This window comes from Grammomys surdaster, unplaced genomic scaffold (assembly GCF_004785775.1).
Source record: "Grammomys surdaster isolate TR1022 unplaced genomic scaffold, NIH_TR_1.0 123241, whole genome shotgun sequence".
NCBI lineage: Eukaryota > Metazoa > Chordata > Mammalia > Rodentia > Muridae > Grammomys > Grammomys surdaster.
The window spans coordinates 45,438-53,672 of record NW_021618543.1 but is presented as its reverse complement, the minus strand read 5'-3'; the positions used below and the strand labels follow the sequence as shown (position 1 = coordinate 53,672).

At 45.9% G+C, this 8,235-nt stretch overlaps 1 pseudogene; it reads left to right on the top strand.

Annotated features, from left to right (window-relative positions):
- The first annotated feature begins 2,279 nt into the window (after positions 1-2,279).
- LOC114636261 lies at positions 2,280-6,404 on the top strand (annotated as a pseudogene).
- Positions 6,405-8,235: the final 1,831 nt, after the last annotated feature.

Below are 8,235 nucleotides of genomic sequence, written 5' to 3'. Positions count from 1 at the left end.
AGAGACCCTGTCTCAAAAAAAAATATGTCAGGATCAGAGAGATAGCTCAGTGTTTACTTTGCTAGCCTAATAACCCAAGCTCAACCCCAGATCCTGTGGTGGAAGGAGAAGTGAAAACCAACTCCCAAAAGTTTTGTTTAGACCTCTGGACGTGGTCTGTGGCTCATGTGCAGGCACAGGCACACAAACCACCATGACCACGACCACCACCACCACGAATAATAATTAAATTTAAAAGAAATAGGAGGAAGGTAATAGAGGAAGTCCCTCAATGTGTACACACAAACACACACACACACACACACACACACACACACACACACACACAAATAAGGTGCTTTAATCCCAGCATTTGGGGAACAGAGGCAGGCAGATCTCTAAGTTCGAAGCCAGCCTGGTTTACAGAGCAAGCTCCAGTATAACCAGGGCTACATACAGAGGCATTGTTGAAGGTTAGGGACTTGGAGGATGGACCATAGCAACTCCATGTTCTTACCTAGGAGATGAAGCTTGATCACAGGCCTGTGTTTTTGGCACCTGGTCATTGTGGTGAGTCTCAGTCTGACTGAAAGAGTGAAGGCAATTGATGGGTACAGGGATGCATGCCCTCTAAACAGCTGACCTAGCCCAGGCCCTTCTCCATCTAACAAGTGGGAGACTGTAGATCAAGAAAAGGAGAATTTGTCCAGAGTCACTTACAGAGCAATGAGAACCCACTGGATTGTATAGGAATTTGAATTGCACATTTCACGGATGTCTGGGGAGTTAGACTCTGTCTCTGTTAGTGTCCTTTGAAATCTGAAATTCACAGGCTCTAATATAGGCTCAACTCGATATCCATCTCAGTGATTGCAATGTGAAGTCCACATAATCCTCTACTTCCACCTACTTGTCATATCTGGACTTGCAGGTACAGTCATTTCCCTCACATATCAAGCTAGAGAAGAGCAGGGTGTGAGAGTCCAATGGTAGTGGGCACCTGGGGAGTACCCTCCTATCCCTCCCCAATGCTGAGTATCCCAGACTCCTCTGCCTCCCAGGACTGAGACGTCATCATGACCTTCAACACATCGCATCTTGTAATGGATGGAGAACGGTCTAGGCTGTCTGGTGACTCCTGTTCCTAACTCCCACCTGGCCCTGGAGGACCACGATGTCATCTTAGTCACTGGTTGCCTGCTTGATTAACCTCATATTGAAGCCCTCAATAGTGCTCTGCAGATATTCCTTGCTGTGAGTCCTATTAATCACATAACCCCATATTCCAGGAAGTGCAGATTCCAGGTCATCCACTCTTCATTCCCATTTAAGAGATGACAGTACAGATATGGTGGCATAGATCCACAAATCCAGTAAGCAAGAGGCAGAGGAAAGAGGATCAGAATTACAAGTTTGAAATAAGCCTAGATTACATAGTGAGCTCCATACCCTACACCTACCCCCCCAAAAAAAATAGAAAGATAAACCTGTGTATTTCAGCCTCCATTTGATCCTGGTTCCTGTGACACCTCCCTCTCTTTCCACCCATATCCCATCCACATGAAGGGCATGGGCAGTTTTCATGAATGGGGTGAGCCATCAGGCCAGTCCTGCTGGGCTTGGAGTTCTAATCTAATACATCCCTGGGACCTTGGGCAAGTCATTTGCTCTTTCTAAGGTTCCTTGACAGTGACAACCTTGCAAAGTTTTGAGAATAAGAAAGGAGCTCCAGCCAGGCATTGATGGCACGTGACATTTATCCCAGCACTCAGGAGACAGAGAGAAGCAGATCTTTGAGTTTGAGGCCAGCCTGGTCTAAAAAGCAAGTTCCAGGACAGCCAGAGCTACACTGAGAAAACTTGTTACGAAAAAATAATCAAACAAAAAAGCAAAGAATAGAGAAGAAAGGGGTTCCAAATAGGGTTCATAGCAAAGCATGGTGGTACCCTTGTAACCCCAGTAGTTGGAAGGTCAAAGGAGGAGAAACCAGAGCTCAAGGTCAGCCTGGGCTAATTAAGACTATTAATAAGAAGGCCAGCCTTGTCTCAGGGATTTTACACAGGCAGGGTCATATAATCCTTTCACCTAACAGTGACAAGACCCAAGCATAATTGGGAAGATTGGGGCACAAAGAAGTGAACTGCTTATCAGTCACAGAGTTTTCAAGCACAGGCATTTAACTTAAATGTTTGCTTTGGAAAAAGGCATTGTGTCAGGTAGGAAGAGGGGACAGGGGCCACTTCTCTTTCTCTTCCTGAAGTGAAGGTTTTATCATGTGTGTGTGGGGCACGGGGGTGGGGATGGGGAGCAACTTGGGTGTGCGACACAGTGGCTGTGGCAGAGTCCCTGGAGCAATGGTGCGGGGACCCAGCGCAGACTGCAGTGGTAGGTCTGGCCCCAGGGGGCGGTGCTCCTGTCCTGGAGCAGCTGTGCAGGCAGCCCGTGGGGGCGAGGCTGTGCAGGGAGCCTGCAGACTGCAGAGGAGGGGTCAGAGAGGCTTTTCCCGCAGTGGGGTTTTCCCACATACACGAGAAAGTCCAAAGTTCTAGGAGTCATGTAAAATCCAAGATGAAAGTTTATTGTCCATGATGATAGTTGTAACTGAATGTCGATGCGCCTCCCCCCACCCCGACCCGCAAATGTCAGGAGAAGCTCCCTTATATTGGGGAGTGGGAAAGAGGAGGTGCTAGGGAGGGGAAAACTTAGTTAGCTATGTCCACAGGCCTTTAGATAATTCATTAATATGTAAATCTCCAGACAGAGGCCTGTTAGTCGAGTCCTCTGCCTATGTCTTATGAGACTGGCCGGACAGGTGAAATGGAGATGAGACCGCATGTTAGGTCCCTGAGTTCTGGGGACCTGGCCAAACATGCCAGGATGCCCTTCTATGGCCTGACAGTTATCCTCTCTCTCAGCTGTTTGGCTTCCTGCTTGCCTCTTATGTGAGTAAAGTATTCCTGGAAGAGGAAGACAGCTGTAAGTGTGTCTCCCCCACCCCCAGATAGGTTTGTGTGGGGGGGCATCTTTTCAGCACTGTGGACAAGGCCTCCTCACCTCCTTGTTGCTGAGTGTCAGCTTGGGGGCCAGTTTTTTTTAATGTCCCAATAAAACTTTATTTGCAAAAGTAGTCAGTGAACCAGATTTGGGCTGCAAGATGTATTGGGCTGGTGATTTAGGTGGTTTTTCTTTCTTTTTCTTTCTTTTTTTTATAATTTATTTTTTCTCAAATTGTAATTCATTCACACAGGGGTTATAAACACAGAAAGGCAGGATGAGGGGAAGGGAATGACAGTGGAGTGTGGGTGTTCAGGGGGAATACAGATATCTTTCAGAACCGGGTATCGGCTGGGTGAAGGTTCAGGGGACAAGTCAATATGACTCTGCCTATGACTCTCTTGTCCTTATCTAAATTGGTATTGTCTGCCAAGGCTACCTATTTATAAGGTCTATGACTACTCAGGCTTGTAAATTTCCACAAAAGCTGTCTGTTTACATTAGCTTATAGTCATCTGTTTCCATGTTTTTCCACTGAGACCCAAGACTTGGTGTTAGTATACATGTATGACAGGCCTATTGCTGATTTTCAGCCTATGGCTGATTTTAGGCCTTCAGTGTGTAAGCAGGGCTGTCCCTGACATCTCCTCCCTTCTCTAAGTATAGAAGGGCTGTGGCAATTCTAATCTTGTGAAGGTGGGGATAGAGGCCTGACCTCCAGTACTTAAAGGGGACCTTGTAATGGCTCCGGTCCCCCTGCCATTGTCCAGTGAGGCATGAGGGCCATACCCATCCTGATGTCTTTTTCCCGGAGAGGGGATACTTTTGACATCAACCCCTATGCAGTCAAGCTTGTCCCTCAGGGGACCCAAAGAGATATTTTTATCTTTTATTTATGTTCCCTTGCAGTGCTTAGCCTCACAGCCTAAGCAAGATTTCAGATCTCCTGTCAGAGGGGGTTCTGCGTGGTGGGGGTGCAGTTTTTTAAGGAAAGAAGAGATGCCAGGGATAGATGTGGTCTACACAACAAGTCAGGATTAAGACCTAAATGTCTAAATATTCAGTCCAAGACCCCAAACCATTTTTCCTGTACTGGATGTAACTGTATAGAAGGGCTCAGAGCCTTAACAACCTGACTGCCTCTCTTCACATGCTGGGGAAGGGGAGGTGCAACACTTGACAATCCCCCATACACCCACCCCACCACACACACACACACATCACACACACACACACACACACACACTGCTCTGCACAGCCCTGCCCTTGTGTCTAGATCCTGGGCATGGCTTTTCCCAGCCCCACCCACCATTTTCCAGGCTGGGATACCCAAGAATGTGTTCATGATGCGGGGTTCTTCACCTTCAAGACACAGCCTTCAGGACTCACCCCTTCTCTTCCACAGTTGACTTCATTGGTGGCTTTGACTCCTAATGCATACCAAGGGCCGAGAAGACTTCTTATTTACAGCTACAGCCTCTGTACATGTGGGGCCCTGGAGGAGGATGGGTGTAACTGGATGGACAGAGTCATTAGTGTTGGTGGAAAAAGGGCACAGGAAAGACATGGGCATCCGGGTCCCTCTGCCTGCCTACACGCAAGCCTGTGAATGAACTTTTAACTTGCCTTTGTTTCCTGCAGGTCCTGGTAGCTTCTGTCCTGCACCTACCGGCTTACAGCTCCCTGGACCACTGGAGCCTGAAGCAGCTCTGACCTGAGTCTCAGACCACGATGGGCAGGCAGGCCCCCTGTCAGGGGTTAACTGCAGCTTGTGCAACCTCCTGGATCTGCAGCCCCAGGAGCAAATGCAGACTCTCAGACTTGAACTTGGACCTGACCCTAACTCTAGCTGGATTTCAGGGTTGGAGCATGATGGGGCTCGGGGAAGAATTACTGGGTTTGTGGTTTTTTAAATCTCAGCCTTGGTACATGTCAGGGTTTTCATCTTTCTTCACCTCTACTCCTTACCTAGTATCTTGTCCTCTGTCCAAAGAGCAAGACAGACAGACTCACCTCATCTCACCTCCCATTCACCTTCCCTGAGGAATGATTCTGTGAGTTAAAAACAGCATTCCCGTGATCCAGCTGCAGCACCATCACTGACATCTTGTGTGACATCGGGCGTAGTCTTTGTTCTCTCCGGGCCTCAGTTTCCCCACATCAAATAAAAGAGCTCCTTAGCCAATGAAGCTTCTATCAATATCATTTGAGTTTCAATTCCCTGGGCTACGCTGCAGATATGGAAACTAAGGCCCAGAGTTGTGAGGTGACTTGACTGCCTCCTGAGTACCTGGGAGTTAGTCTTATTTATGAAAGGCCAGTAAAGTGTGCAACTACACCTTACTGTAAGAGATTCCAACCTCACTCTCAAACTATGCTGGAAGTCCCTTGAGGAGATCTCTTGGGTAATGTCCTGAACTCAGGGGTCCAAATCACATTCTGGTTTGCCCTCTGTGCAGTTTTAGCAGGTCATAATGGCTTTGCAGACAGGGTCTTAAGATTGCTACACTTGCTTGGTAAACTGTAGCTTCTTTTTGTGTTAGTTGGTGTTTATTTCTCCTAGATGTGAAATTATAGTGGGCAGGGGCTGAATGAGTTTCATATTTGTGTATCCCAGGATCTAGCACACTGTAGGCACTCTAGTTTGCATACTGTAGATTCATCATCCTATGTGGGGCAGGATTAGACAGTGAAGATGCTTGTTGCCAAGCTTGAAGAGGTTTGATTTTTCAGCACACACACACACACACACACACACACACACAAATGTAACATTTTTTTGAGAGAGAGAGAGATAAATTCCCACTGTTTGAGAAATTATTTGGCAGCCTGGCATAGAGTGGGTGCCCACATACTGATTGATCTTGGAAAACCTGCAATAACCCTTGCCATTTCCTATGCTTATGTTGCAGATGCCAAAATGTGTCCGGATGCCACCAAGCCGAGCCACTGGTGCAGGCTGGTAGACGGGGAGCACTGGACATGCATGGGCCACCTCTATGTGGTATATGACCATGCTGTCAGCATCTTCTATGACCTACCTCAGGGCAGCGGCTTCTGCCTGGGCCAGCTCAACCTGGAGCAGCTCAGTGAGTCAGAACACACGTCACATGGCAAGATTGGTTTTGGCATCCTGCTCAGCAAAGGGCTGGACAGCATGTGGACCTACAACCAGGGCAAGCACCCCATCTTCCTCAACTCCCCAACACTGGATGTACCTGGTGGTGCACAAGTTGTCACTGGGCTACTCCATCAAGTTGGTTGACTTTAAGTGCTCAGGGCTGCTGCAGCACACAGTCTTCACTCATGGCCCCTAGAACCCGCACAGCATGCCCATCAGCTTAGCCAAGGGCTGGGGACCCTGCTACTTGCCATAGTTCATCACCTCCTGCCCCTGTTGGCTGGAGATCCTCCTCAACAACCACAGATAGAACAGCAGCTGCTACCATGCCACAGCATTCCCCAACTTCTGAGACGCCACCCCAGGGACAACCTTGCCCTACCACCAGATATCGTCTACCTAGATTTAATATAAAGTTTTATATATTATATGGAAATATATATTATACTTGTAATTATGGAGTCATTTTTATAATGTAATTATTTATATATGGTGTAATGTGTGTATATGGAGAAACAAGAAAGATGCACTTTGGCTTGTAATCTTTCACTACAGATATATTTTTTTCTTTCTTTCCATCTTGCCTTTTTAAAAGAGAATTATAGAGCAGAACTAGGTGGAAAGCATGGGTTTGGTGTGTTGTTTTAAAAAAAATACTAATGCCTAGACCAAAAAAAAAACAACCCAAAAATGAACAACAACAACAAAACCCGAAACAACACAACAACAACAACAACAACAAAAACCCCAAAGTAATACCAGTCACTCTTGATAATAAAGTGTTTGCATAATAGGTTTGGCTTTTTTGTTTGTTTGCTTCTGTTTTTTTTGCTGTCTTTCTTACAAAGAACTTTCAGGACTTCAGTTGGCTTTGGGGCCATTAGGAATGTGGTTTCAATACTAACTGAAATGAGTATTCCCCCTCTCCCCCCTCCCTTAATCAACACTAGAGACTATTTGCAATAGGACTGGTGATGCACCTCTGTGGTAAAGTATGTACTTAGGATGTTCAAGACCTCAGGGAAAGTCTGTACATGGTGACACTTATTTGTAATCTCAATTCAAAGTAAAGACAGGAGGAACACGAATTTGAGGACAGACAGACTGGACTAGTCTACTCCAAAACAAAAATAAAAAATGTAAAATAATAAAAGGGGGCATTGTGGAAGTACAGATATTTTTCTAGCCTCATTTATGAGACATGTTTGATCTACCACAAGAAGGCAGGAAATATAAAAGAAGGAAGTAAAAGAAAAATAATAGCACACTTTTAAAGTGTGTGGGAAAAGGTTTAGCTATGGAATCAAACAGTAAGACTTCTGGATCCTAGGAAGACAATTGGACTAGAAATTGATGCAGGACTCAGGATTCCCCAACAGGCTTGGCTAGGGGCACAAGCTGTGGTTTGTCTGGATGCACAGTAGGTATCCTGGGGAGTTCTGTGCAAACATGTACATCTCAAAGGAAACTCATCTGAAGTGCAGTGAGCTTGAAGGTAATCTCTTTCTGCTGCTTCCTTCTCTGTGCTACATCCTCCAGGCTTCTAGGGAAAGAGTTTAACTGTCTTCCTCTAGAACGCCCCTATTGCTGAGTCATCTAGGCCAAGTGGGAGTGGTGGAAGAGAAAAAAGAAAAAGAAAAGAAAATCTCTCCTACCCTGCAAAGGGCTGGGAGGATTCACTGGGTAAACTTGCTAGACCCAAGAGCAAGAGGACTAACAGCATTGGAGGTCACAGAGAATATGTGTTGAATTAAGGAAATGTCCTCAATATGGCTGAAAGAAAAGTCACCCAAACTGTAGAGGCTTCTTCTTACAAGTTACAAAGTATATAAAATAACATACCTGCCTATCCCATGTCTTAACTTCCTTTTTTAACTCCTTTATTCACTGAGAAACATGTTGACAAGAAAAAATATTCCAAATAATTATAATAACAACAGGAATACTTGCTCTCAGAGTAACAAGAGTTGAAGGTGGCTGGTTTCTTCTGTAGGCTCTACTTTTTTTCTAAATGTTCCATGTTAGTCATAAACTACAAGAAAAGAAAGAAGTTGGGGATGGGGGAGGACCAAGGAATGGAGTGCTACTAACATGCAAGGACTAACTCCAGCACTTAGGTGGGAGACCACAGGAGCAAAGTT